Here is a 14,142-nt window from a genome sequence, read left to right as displayed (position 1 = left end):
TTTAATATAATCTTGTTCTTTTTTTTATAAGACTTTCCTGTTCTGCGGTGCGCTGCAGCTGCCCTATAAAATGGGGTTTCGAATTATTTTAATTTTAGATTAACGACCGTCCGACGATCCCTCCTTTCTGAGTTGGTGGCGAAGTGGGTTTAGTGCTCGATCTGTCGTGCGAGTTGCGATTTAAGCGTTAAAGGGTATGCAGGTGCTATCGTGTGCATTCGGCGGCCGATGGAAGGTGGTGTATAAATTAGGCGTATTTTACGTTCCAGTTCCTTTAACTGTTATTCGATCGTACAGTAAGATGTGTGTTTCCGAATTTATCTCTCTCTCTCTCTTATACACACACAATGAACATGTGTCAAATCGCACGAAATGGTGCATAAATTATGCTGCGAGATTGAATTTTCTATCAACCCAATATTCCAAAGCGCATGATTAGTCGCGAACAGGTGCATCCAACATTTTAGGATCTTACTGCACAAGAATGAAACCGAACGCTGCTCCAAATAGTTCACAATTTGACATATTTTAACCTTGTGATCCAGAGCTGCGAGGATGATCGAGAAGGATTATGTTCGATACATACCGACCGCTACACAGAGCTTAATGGTGAAGAAATCAATCAACCATATTCCCGCGCCAAAGTCTGTTCGGAGACTCGCCGCCTAGACGGCCATCGCATCGGTTGAGCGATTGCCAATTTCCAAAAAAAGAGGTTCCTTCTTCACTAAAAATTGATCGCCCCGATCTTGAACTCCATCCCACACACACGGGTGGGCCGTGCGCGAGCGCGTGCGAACGCGCGAACGTGTTTCATCAATCTTACTGATGTAGTGCCGCGTACGATGGCCAATCCGTATCGAACGCTTTAATTACTGCACATTTTAACCCCTTTTTAAATTTATCATCCCCTTTGCGCGCTTTGCCGGGCGGCACGATCCAGTGGGTGCGCGTGCGATCTTGCCTGCGATCACCGTCGCCCCATCAATTTAACCATTTCGGAAAGAGCGTTTTTCGATGAAGAGCGGAATCGATCAGGCGGCAGAAGCATCACAGCCAAACCACACACAACCACCCCTACGGAGCTCGAATTGCGACAATTGTACTGTAAATGGTGATGTTGAGGAATGGTACAGTTGGTCCCTGCCTGCTTCCTTTGGCTGATCGTAAAAGAGATCACATTAGACACGAACCATTAGACGAAAAGCCGACCGCAGGGGCCGGCCGTGCGGGTTTGACCCTACGCATTCATCTTTTAAGACTCGTTCTCGGTCCCGTTGCCGCCACGGGCCGGGGGGGGGGGGGGGGCTATGAAAAATCGCCCCATTTTCCCCTTTAAAGGTCGGCAGCGGCGTTCCGTGTTCGGCATTTATTCGTTCTTCGAGCGCAATAGGCATTATGATGCTAGAGCGTTGCTTTACTAGCGTTAATGAGATTACATTACCTATTTGCCCGTGGCTGGTAGTGAATCGGTGTTCATAGAGACCGTTTTTATTTCACCGAGACTTTGCAATCATGCGGGGAAATTATGACAAATCTGAGACAATTTGCGGCTCGCTTTATTTTACGCCACTGAGTAGACAATCTGATCCTTAATGATTCAGAAAGTTACGGTCGGTTTTTGGGACCGTGCAGTGACGCGTATTTAACGATGATTTTGGGAACTTTACTGGTTTGTTACTGTTACGCAAAAAGGGACAAAAGGGAAAAAAAGAACTTCAATAAAGGTTATTCGTATGTAACCTTTCTGTTGGAAACTGTCCAAACTAAAGCCTACAATGTATCTGATCAAGGATCTGATACGTCTTTACTCCCATGAAGTCACCGCGATCAGGACACATTTGTTCACCATCCCAGCACAGCCATACAGCATTAATTATCGTTTCTTTTACACAGCAAAAAAACAAAACAACTACAACACAAACCTACGCTTGGTGGATGGATGATTTGACGTTGTAAAAATTAGCCCAATCGAATTAATGATTGCCGGACGGCCATCCCAGACAAACGAGCAGTCACTCTTACCGACCTACACCTCGCCGGTTTCGCTCACTCCACACTGTTCACAATCTAATTTTGACGTTTCCTTCCCATCATCGCAACCTTTCGGATCGCGAATTAATCACAAGAACGACCAATCTAATCAAACCGCGCGAGCTGAAATCTGAGATTCCAGATCAGCCCAAACACACACACAAACAAGCGCTGCTCTAGGGCCGCTCCCTGCAATTCCAGCCGGCTGCCTGGTGCTGCCTCATTTCAAGAGAACTCGTTCAACAAATTTCATCGACCGCCCGGAATCACGGCACCGGGGCCCCCGGAAAACACCGACCTCACTTACTTCACCCACCGCGTTTACTGTCTGCACATAGACCGTCTTCTCCAGCGGCCTCCGAACAAACCGACCACCACACAATTTGTTGGCCAAAAGGTTGCTCCCCAAAAACCTCAATGTGAATTCCCCTTGCACCATTACCCTCATTTGAGTATCCTTATAAGTTCGATCGGAAACTGGTCGATAAGACGGCGGATAAGCGCTGGAGCTGGTACGGCCACCGCGGGTGGAAATAATCATAAAAACATAAACCTGCCTCCTCTTCTTCCTCCGAGCCCGCTTCCAACCACCCGTAATCTCGACACACAGCGACACCGACACGAACGTACCGGGAGGGTCATCATTAGCAGCAATTCATTGGCATTCTCACGGAATGTTAATTGATTTTAGTCTGCTCCTGCTGCTGGAGGGGTTGCAAAGAAATAAACAGTCCGCAGTCGTAGGGGCGGCAGATTATTATTTGAGCGCCTTGTGTTATTTGAGGCGGGCGAGAGAGCTCATGAACCACCTGCCCCGTGCGGGTTCGAGAGAAGTCGAAAGGGGACGTAGAGACTCCTGGTCCTGGTAGCCTGCCCGCCTGATCAGCAGCGGGTGGTTGGCAAGGTTCTTTTCCACCTCAAATAACGAATAACAACAACAACAAGCAAAATAAACCTCGATAAAAACCGCGTTAAGGAAGCAGCATAAAACAAGCGGTAACAATACCTCAACACTTATAACGAGTTATTCGGATGTGAGGTACACACACACACGCGTCAAACAAACGATGCGTGTATGCTGATCAAGCCGGGAATCAGGCAAAAGGGGGCAAATGATTATAGTTTTATTTTCTTCGCTCTCCCTTTTTTCCTTAAATATTACCCCCCACAACACTAAACTAAACGATCGCCCGTCAAACGATTGAGGCGCACAGTCAGAGGCGCACAGAACGCAGCAAAAAGGCGGTTAACCAACAACAACATCAAAAAACCAAACTGGTCATGGCGATTGGCACAACATGATAATAAATGAGAAGAATCATCGTGTCCCGATCGCTAAACGAGCGACCCATGAGCCGGGCTGGTTAGAATCCGTCAAGTGTAACCAAACTTAAAACCAGCCAAGGGAGAGAGAGAGAGAGAGAGAGAGAGAGAGGGAGAAAACATGAAAGCTCTCTCCTCCCCCCGAAAATGAAACATGATGAAGCGATGGATGGGACGCAACAACAACAGCAACAAAAAACACATACTTCAATTCAACTTTCAAACCACCAAACCGCCCAGAAGAAGCGAACGTACGAAACCATTAGTAAAAAAACAACCCAACCCCACTTTTGGCGAAAATAAAGGGGGAGAGGGGAGGAGGGGGGGGTCCTAATTTAGGTTGCAGCGATCAGCGCACACGATCTGCACAACAACAAAATCTCCAAGGATCATAGGAGGATCGTGTCGCACTGGCGCAGTGACTCAGCCCGCGACCACGGCATACCGTGAGAAGAGGCTCTCTCTCTGAGCACGGTTCTGTGTGACTAATCGTGTTTCAGGTGGCCTTTTTTCCACCCCACAGAATCGATAATAAACCCCCTCGGCTCACCTGCTTTCCATCCCACTGGATGCCAAGGCAAATTGGCGGAATGATTGGAATCTCGCCCGAACGGCGCACGGCCACGGTCGGTGGGGAACCACTAACAGCACACATTAGTCTCCCGCGAAAACAGTTTAAGATGATCGTGGAATCGAGCAACACATTCAAAAAACAGCAAACCTCCAATGACAACCATCATCACAGGACAGGAAGGCGGATATATGCTGGCGAGGAAGAGAACAGAGAGCGACAGCAAAAAAAAAACAGTGCCACATTAGCTGTTAGTCTGCGCGGGGTGAACAAAGGGTGAAAAGAGTCGAAAATTACGCTCACAAAAAAAGGGGGGGGGGGTAGTTTCAAGAAACGATCGCCCCACCAGGGCCGAGGGGGGAGAGGACGGGCGCAGGCGGCAGGGTATAATAAATTGATAAAATTTAAATTACAATATTTATTTATGCAAATCGATTGGACACAACTTTTGGGCGAACGTTTCTTCTCTCCTTTTTTTCCAAAGGTGGTTTGGGGTTCTATTCCTCTTTTCCTCATTTTTTTGTTTTTTGAATATGCGCCTCATCATCGTCTCCGCGGTACGCCATTGGCACGGCGCGAACGCAGCACCGTGACACAACAGCGCAACAACCTGTTGCTGCGTTGGAATGTGTGCTTCGGTCGGGAGGCCGAGAATGATCCGAACACACTGGTGGGAAGACGGGCGCTGCTTTTCGTTGTTTTGCTCTGTTGCTCAGAGAGCAGACGGAGAACGCGGTTTACGGCTTTTTTTATTTTCTTCACGACCGCAAGAGAGTCAAATTTTAGCCATTTCCCCCCCCCCCCTCCCCCTCCCCCCGCCCCCCCAAAACGCGTGAGCGAACGGCCGGAAAGGTCGGACAAATGTTTTATGGCCACATTCGGGTGTCAACCGAACCCGGCGTCAACATTCGGTTCTTCTGCGATGCACGATGCTACGAACGGAACCACTTGTCGCAGCGCGTGGTTTGTGTATCACAGCGCGCAAAAAACGAGAGACTTCCTGTGGTGAGCCTGCCTGTGTGTGTGTTTGTGGTGCAATAAATGACAGCAAAAGCAGCAAAGAAGAAAATCAAATTAACAAAGTTGCTCCCACAATCGATCGATTGTGCGAGTGGTTTCAAACGACGGCCACTAGGTGAATAATTTATTGAAGAGTTTTTGCCCCAGCTTCCGCCAGCGCCATTGGGACGCGGGACATTCCTTGTAATGAATTCAAGGAAAGCTTTCAAGACGAGAAAAATGCGAAACCGAAGGAAATACACTCCCTCCACCTGCTCTACTAGATACAAATGATACAACTTCGCTGCATGATAAGATATCAGGTGGGAAAAGGCTGATCAAGAAACACAAATTAATAAGCATTCTTAAAAGGGTTTGAAGGTGAATGATGGCATTTAATGTTGGGAGTTTTTAGGCGTGAAAAGGAAGCATTTCAGATCGATAAAGCAGTGCCTAATTAAAATATCAAGCTCATAGCTTACTCTTACTCAATAGACACCGATTGTGGGTAAAAAACTGTTAAACGCTTGTTTTTGTTGTGCAGTTTGCATACCTTTTGGCGCTAAAAAGCCTTCACTTTAACAGCTCAAATTAATTACCTTTACTCGATGCTTTCAATGCATCGTAAAGTCAAGTCAGTAGCTTCTCTAGCTAGCGATCAAAAGTAGGAAAATAAACATTCCCAAAGCTCTGCAGAAACTCTCTCCAGCATTGTCGGAAAGGACTGCAAACCACACTAACACGTTCATCGCAATGCGACAACGGCCCTCCCCCCCGTTCTGGGGAGGACCACTTACTAGGAGACTTTTTAATTTTTATTTGCTTCTACCTTCCCACCCTAGCAGTGGCTAGAGGCCAGGCTCAGGCATCAAGCCTTCTGTACTGACAATTTTTCATTTTACCACCCACAACCACCCTCACCAATCAGCATACCACCTCCACTATCCAGCTTTTGTCAGGCGGTTTCTACCGATTTGGTTGATATTTTTTTTTATTTAATCCCGACTGCAGCCCTTTTTATTTGCCTCCTTCTGCAGCAAAACCGTGCATGATTCAACGGCCGTGCTCTGGTGCAAAAGCTCGATCTATCGTGCCCCCGTAAAAACAGCATTTCAGTTCAGGTCGTAAAGCACATTCCTTCGACCAGCTTGAACCGGGTGGTGATGGTGGTTTTGTTGTTTCGCTGGCGATTCACCCATCACCACCCACCACACAACCGCTAGATTCGTTCTGGTTCAGCAAAATCCCAGACAAAAAATGCTGCACAAACGATAATGGAATACGCGCTCGATGCAACTGGCTAGGTTCGATGCAACCGAAACCGATCCGATCGGTTCACGCACTGCCAAAGCCTCCAGCCTAAAAGCCCTGGAGCCTAATCTGTGCCGCGGAAAAGTTCGCGCTGATTCATGGCGTCGAAATGTGGAAACGAGAGCGCGCAGATAGACGCGCACACAGACACACACACACACACAGGCAGTGGCCGGCACCAAACATTCCGTGCTACCTGGCCGATTACGTGCGAAGCTTGTCTGCACCAGATTTATGCCTTCTCATGCTTCCCTTGCACCGGGCAATCGGGGTCAGTTACAGTTTCCGCCAGCTGCATCTGCCGTCTTTTCCCTTCTGGAAAGCGACGACGCTCACCTGGAAGGGTGTTGTTTTGCGTTCCGGTTTAGGTCGCTCTCGTTTTCTCTCTCTTTCTCTCTCCTTTGAATACTTCTTCATCCATGGCATGCTCCAAACAACACTTGTGTCTAAACGAGGTGAAGGGCTTTAGTGATGGGCACAGAGCAGGATGCTCTACACGGGGAGCGGTGACACTGAACCCTTCCTTATCCACGACCCTCCACAGGTACACGGATTGAATTTCCACACACTTCATCCATCCATGCAGGTAATGCCGGTTTGGTTGCGGAATTCGTTTGGAAAATCCCAAGCATACAGCAAGGTGCAAAGCCGCTAAAAGGCCTACATTTTTAACCTACAAGTTAAGCCAGCTTTAAACCCCCCCGAACAAGGAAGGATGTGTTTCAGCCTCTTCTGTATGTAATGCACCAATTTTCCCATCCATCTCCATTACAAAAGAGCGAACTGGGGCGCGGAAGACACTGCCACAGCCACTCTCAGACCTTCCTCAAGGGCGACAGCTTATCCAATTTCCTTGGCTCAAGTGTTTGCCCTCGGTGTATGTCACCAATTCAACCACTCCCTACCCATCGGGCATTCGTTTCGCGAAGGAAAACTTTTCCGTACCCAATTTACTTGTCGCGTGGCGGGGAAGGCCAAGAGCGCCTCCGGGAACTGGACTTTCTTTTCTTTATTTTCTCTCCTCAAAGTTTGCACAAATCGCGCGTGCAAATTAACATTCCCGAGTCCGAGCCGCGGAAATGAATTATCGTTTAGCGGCGGGCCACAATTTTTGCCCGACGACCATTCCTCTACCGGGCCCCTTCATTCCCAGGCCGAGGACACGCTGATGAATGTGAATCTCCCCCCTCCCCATCGGGTGTTGCCAGTAAACTTCTCCGATGACAAATTCCCACGGTCGTGCATGTCACATTCTTTGCAAAAGAGCGCTTGTTTTTTTTGTAAATTTTCTTTCCAAGATATATTTCATTTTGATAGCTCCCCAAACCTTCCACTTCCACCAACCCCCCCGTGGGAGCCATACCGCCAAAAGCCTTCAATGGGGAAAGTTAACGAGCAGGATTTATCCGACTTGGGTTGGATCCTTGAAAGGCATCTGCACCGAAAGGAGAGAGGAGCGCGAGAGACGAAGAACCATCCAAGAAGGTGGTCTCCATGGTTGAGTTCTCCGAGCAACAGGACGACCACTCCATCACCCAAAGGCTCCCGCCGACCAAAAGGAGCTTGTTCTGAATTTCATGATAAATCAAAATAAATTGACAGTCTCCAACTTTGCCGCAGCTCCCGCGCGCCCACCTTTGCACGCAGCAACTGCAGCAACTCTCCTATCCGGACACTCGATCAGCACACGCACAACAACAAAACCTTAAACGAAACGAAGAATTATTGGCGAAATTAAATCCAAATTTGCTTCCCTCCAAGCGTGCACACCCTCTGCACTTAATCGCTTCCACAGCGATTAATATCCCATTGCAGGCATCAGAAGCCTTCCGAACCTACGCGCCCAATCGGCGAATGCCGTATGCCGCCGGCTGTACTTTCCCTTCCAGCAGGAGATATTGCTCGCCATTTTTTCGGTGTTCCTCGTAATCTCTAAGACAAGATCCGATTTTCATAAAAAACAGCTTCCATATCTTTCTGTGCTGTCCTTTGCTTTATAGTTTTGGGCGCGACAAACACTTGTTCTCATTGGAGTTGGCTGCTATCTCGCTCGTGCTGCAGCAGATATCCAAATCAATCTTTCGAGAGTTGCGAATTTGGTTTCGAAGCAAAACAACAAAAAACCGAGCTCAATATAAATGGGACGACAAGCTGCCGGTGTACTTCTTCTCCAGAGGCACTGGACAGTGGACTTATTCGCAGAACAAACCACCAGCACCACCATCACCTCCATCCAAGGAATGTCACCCGGTAAAGTGTCCCCGCAGAAAGAGAAAGAGAGAGATAGGGAGAGCCCCGAGATTAACCCACCCGAACTGTGCCGCAGAATGCAGATCAGGGAGCAGCAAGCAGACACCCGCGGTCAGATCAATCCAACCAGCAGAGAGCCCGAATCGATCGCTGGTCGCGTTCGAAAGTCGTGGCCGTTGTGGTGATTACCGTGCGCTGATCTCGCTCGCAACCGGTTTGGGACAACGGGCATGATGATAGGCGCAACGGGGTGAATAAAAATACCAAACTCCTTCGCCCGCTCGCGAACTGTGAAAGCCAGCGGTGCACATTCCAGACGCGCACGGCTAACAACCCACGGCCGCGAAAAGTTCCGCCTTTAGCTTGCGTCCAACGAAATATCTTGCGCGTCCGAAATCTTAACCATCGTCTTAGCTGATGCTGCTTTTTTGTGCGCAAAGACTAAGCTCTTGCCGGCTTGCGGGAACACAATGTTCGCACAAAATCTTGACAACGACTCCCACCAATGCAAAAATGTTTTAATCATCCCCGGCATCCCACGGGGGCCCGGTTGCAACCTGCATAAACGTGGCAGGAACACACCGTCGTCGTCGTCGTCATCGTCGTCCTTTTCGTCTCTGCGGGCGTGATTTATCCGTTCGCGACACAGGCCTTGGGATTCGGCCCCTCTCCGAGTCCACTCTTCCCTCCCGCTGGTCATCCTGTAAGACGAATGGCTTTCAGATCTTGGTGGGATGATAATGTCGAACCGTCGGTGGTGGTACCAGTGCGCACCAGTCGTGACAGTTTCGACCCCAAAAGCGAAGAAGAAACAAGAAAAAAAACGGTGAATGTGTCTTTTTTCCTTCTCCTTACCGTTGCAGGCAAATTGATACGAAATCGTCCACCACTGTTGATCAGGTTTGCAGCATTTTGTCACAAAGTTTCATGTACAATATTCATAAAAAAGCAAGAAGTTTTTGAAACACTACTCAACCTCAAACCTTAGACACCTCCGGACATTTCTACACCAACCAATAAAGAGCATATCATATTGACGTTGCATCACAACTCGTGCATCAACGCGGCTTGCCGAACGTGACGATGAGCGCGCACTTTGTCGCATCGGGCCAGCTGATTGACAGCTCGCGCGCCCTGCAGCGGCACACTCGGCGGCATGTGCGAAATGTGCAAATTTTTGCAAACCGTACCCGGCATTAAGCCGGTCTATTAAGGGGCTTGACACTTTTCGGGATGGAGTTGCATCCGACTCGCCGCGCCTTAAACGGGCCGCAATTGAACGGCGAGTCGACGAGCTTTGGGGGAACACTTCACACCGCCACCACACTTCACACTTTGGCAGGAGTGTGTTTATGGCACTCGCCTGGAATGGGGTGCCACACGGGGGTGACAGCGAAAAACTATCTGCCACTAACCGGATGTTGCGCCGGAGTGGATGGGACAGACAGGCAGCGGGTATTGTACAATCGCTGCGTTATCGACAGTGTGTGGACTTTGATTGAATGTTGAAGCGTAATAAATAGCAACGCCAGTAACCGTTGGTGCATGATTGTTGATGTGGGAGACAAGTGTCATGCGGTTGGTAAATTGATTGATTGTCACGCAGATTGCATTACTTTAGGCGTTTGGAAGTGCAAATAAGGACCAAATGCGCCTAAAGTTATACTACAGGCAGTACAAAGTTACTCTTTTAACAGCAAATTTATTGTAACAGTGTTGTTCTTAGCTATATTATTATGTTTATTAGCTTGTTTGTGTTGATTAAACAATAAACAGAGTATCTTCTTCATAAATCTCGGGATGTTTGATTCCAAAAACCCTCCACCGAAGTAAATACAAACAAAGGCCCATACTAAATGGTAGTTGGTTTTGCAAATCATAACTCGTCTGTTTGCTTGCGATGCTAATTGTTGCAGTTTGTTGTTTCACTTCCAGGAAAGATTACATTTCCCCCCTTCATCCGATCTGCGCCCGATTACTACTTGCGGGCTGTATCGATCGATCGGAAAACTACCCTCTTCCCTCCCCCCCCCTCCATCAGTAGTGGGCGCCCTTTAACCGTACCACTAAATAAATAATACACCGTAATCAATTTACGCATGCACGCTCGGAGTGCAGATCGGCGATGCGATCGGGCCGACAACGATGAGTGCGGAGCAGTGGCCATGATCTTGCGTTCACCTCGAGATGTTCAGCCGAAAGCCGGCGTCTTGCTCCCTCTCCCTTTTGCCGCCTGCTTATCGCACTTTGCGGATCTGGCAAGCTGATCGATCGTTGCACTAGGAACAACCGCACAAGGACGCTCAATACATACACTCACACACACACGTGGCTGCATACATTGGCTGCAGCGAGACGCTCCTGCTGCACACGGGGTTCACTCCCAAACAATGCAGAGCAAGCGCGAGCCACCACTAAACGTGTCCTTTAGTGCCGGTGCGGTTGGTGGGATAGAGAGAGAGGTCACCGATGCTGTACAACATCCGCACCCTTTGCCAAACGACAAACCGGAGGCATCCCGCCACTCCCCTCGCATTGCATCCCCTGCAAACCGTACGCGGGATCGCACAAACCACAAGAAGCAAAACCAACGATCGCGGGAGGGGAAACAAATCGGGCGATCGATGCGCGATCGTGAATTCGTTCACCGGGCGCGTACTAAAAAACACCATTAAAATGGAGTGGAGTGTGCAAGCCACAGTGTGGCCAACCGTCCCCCCCCCCCCTCCTCCCTTCTGTAGGCCACCCTTTCATCCTGCCACAACAAGCGAACGATCTCCGCCCCGGCCGATTCGCGGTGGTCGCGCGAAACATGCATTCCACGCAAAATGAGGATAATTTTTTATTATTATTTTATGTTTACTTTTCTTCGCTCGGTCGTTTCGCAAGCGCCCTCCCCATGCTCGGGTCCGATCTTGGGAGGGTTTTTGCTGATTTTATTATACTCTCGCTCTCTCACACACACACTGCCTCACTCTTGTTTGCTGCTGCTGCCTTCGTCCCTTTGCCACACCACCCAACCATCCGCCACCGCACAGGATGCATTTCCCTCTTTCCTGTTGATCCCTTCCTTCAGGTGGGTTTCAAGCGCGTGTGTCGAGCGTCCACCGTCTCCACCGCTCTGTTTCTGCGATCATTTTCTCATCGATAGGAAGAAACAAATCTTGCGATTTCGAATGGGTAAAGAAATAAAAAACAACAACCATCAAACTGAATCGAGAGATATGTGCAAGAAAGGAGAAATGATCTGTGTGTGTGTGTTCACATTCTTGCCACCCAACATTCCCACCCTTGCGAGCCGCGGTTGTGTGTGCTGCTGATCGCACGGAGAGAGGGGGTTTGTTTTATGGGATTATCTTGTACGATGGATTTGCTTCCACTGTGTGGGGATGGCATTGCCGTTTGGTAATAAATATTATCCCGCACTTACTTACCTTCAGTTTTGTGTTCCGTCTCGCTCGCTCGCTCGACTTGTTGGTCCTGGAGGGCCACACTCTGAGCCAAACAGCAGAGTGTGTAGTCTTTTAAGTTCGCTAAAATAACAAAAAAAAGGTGCAACGCTTTGGGGCAGTGTGCGTCCAGTGCGGACAGTCCCGGGAGCTGAACAGTTATCGATGGCTGTGGGGGCTGCTAACGTTCGCCGCGTCCTTTCCCTGTTTAGTTCATTAGCAGCCAATCATCTGGAAAGAAAAACAACCCATAAAATAGATGCCCATTAGTAGCTGCTTAGTATGTACGGAATCTATATGTTTATGTCATGTTGAATATCCTACTTAAATCAGGGTTCGCTTAAGGTCATTTTATGCTGGCACTTAGAGTAAGATAATCCGTCACCAGAATCAATTAAATGTGCCATAATTTAAAAAAAAACTTTAATAAATGTATAAATCATTCCTCATAACGCTGCCAACAAACTGTTGCCTTACTTCAAGCTTTAATTTCAAAAAGTCAAACTGAAAACCGAAAACCAATCACACTGATTGTAGGCGTGGATGCTGCATGCACCCTTGATGTTGCAATAAAGTATTTTATGCAAACGCTAAAGCGCACACATACAGACACATCCAGCCCGCCCCAAACGGATCGAGAAGGCAGAGAATGGCGATTAAAAATGCATAAGAGAGCTCATTCCACCAGTCCAAAATGCACCTTTCGAAAGCAATTAAGACACAGAGAGCAGAGCAGCACCAGTGGATTTGTACACCGTGAACAAAACAAACACAAAAGAAGGGAAAAGAAAAAGCCAAACCACTGGAATTCTTCCCGATCCGGCCCAAGCGATACGATGCGAGCAGCGTATAGCATACTGCAAATGCAAATACAGAATTCGTACGAAATGGAAATATCATACGTAATGGCCACGTTTCGTTTCGTTCGGGCAAGTGACAAGGGCGCAAGGCGTAAGACATGCCCGGAAGGAGCGACACACACGTCCACGAGATCTGAGCGGGAAGAGCTGAAGCTGAAGAAGCTAAGAACTCAAAACCCGAAGGATTCCCATATCATTTCGGATGTATGGTTAATTGTGAATCGAGCGCTGAAAGGTAAAACACTTTCAGCAATCTAAATCTGCCCCCATGACCATATGCACCGACGAACTGCGACGAAAAAGTGATTTTCTCTCTCCCTCATCTGCTGCCTGTTGGCTGTTGGATCCCTGCGTACGTCCATCCGCCCAGGTGTCGTCTCTTTTTCCCGCTATACACCCCAGCATCCCCTCCCTCCGATTGCAATGCATTTAATTTGTGCCATTCCTTAAGTCGACGGCCGAGAATCGATTAAAATTCCATCTGTTTCTGCCTTCCTGTTGCTCCAGCCTCCGTGTAGCCGCCATCAACATTCCCGGAATCAAATCTTTTCGGACACTTTCAGGCAGACGGATTAATTTCCTGCAAACGATGCATTTATGCATCGTTCCACCACCACCACCACCAACAAGCTGGCCCCTTTTTGCCCTTTTCCCCCTTCCAGTCGGGTGCCGGGTTGATGGCCGGCTGATGGAGTGCACAAATGGCCTGGCGAAATGGCTAGTCTACCCCCACTTGTGAACTTGTCATGACCATGCCTGCCACACACGCTTCACAAAAACGACAAGTTGTGCGATGACTCTGTGTGTGTGTTATAAAATAAAACACACAAAATCACATCACGCGCACAGCACCTGCGGGAGATTTATGTGTGTGATTGAAGCGAGGGCTTGCAAGGGATTGTGTTGGCGCATTTATTGCATATTCGCGAAAGTTCGGATAAGATGCTTCCAACAAACCTAGCCTTCGATCCCGGAACGGGTTTGACACACAGATGTAACAGGCCGGTGGGTCGGCTTTTTTCCACTAAGCGACAAGGTTCCACGAGCTAGCTAGCTAGTATCGAGAGTGGCCTCGAAGATACCGACCGATTACGAAAGCCGCGTTGGGCCGTTCTTATGCAGCACTTTCCAAAAAAATTGAACCTGAGCGCATATTAACCCCACGCGATGCTCATAAATCCACCGGGGGCTTGGGAAGCCAAATGCACCGTTGAGTGGGTCGGTCCGTATCCGTAGTAGGGTGTAGGATGGGGCCAGCATCCCACGTTTACCGGGGCAATCGAGGCGTGAGTGGTTGTGAAAATAAGCATACAATTGCGCTGCAGTTCGCCTGTGTGCGCGCAAC

At 48.7% G+C, this 14,142-nt stretch overlaps 1 protein-coding gene across 17 annotated transcripts in view; it reads right to left on the bottom strand.

The window, feature by feature from the left end:
- LOC1281072 (interference hedgehog) overlaps window positions 1-14,142 on the bottom strand; it is an 80,579-nt gene that overhangs the window by 11,133 nt on the left and 55,304 nt on the right. For all 17 annotated transcript variants that reach the window (XM_061652020.1, XM_061652029.1, XM_061652018.1 and 14 more), the window contains one exon: window positions 11,923-12,168. The gene's annotated coding sequence lies outside the window, so the exon portion shown is untranslated. The remainder of the gene's footprint in view (window positions 1-11,922; window positions 12,169-14,142) is intronic.

This window comes from Anopheles gambiae, chromosome 2 (assembly GCF_943734735.2).
Source record: "Anopheles gambiae chromosome 2, idAnoGambNW_F1_1, whole genome shotgun sequence".
In the NCBI taxonomy this organism is placed as follows: Eukaryota; Metazoa; Arthropoda; class Insecta; order Diptera; family Culicidae; genus Anopheles; species Anopheles gambiae.
Note: the sequence above shows the minus strand (reverse complement) of the source record. Positions and strands in the feature narration are given on the sequence as shown.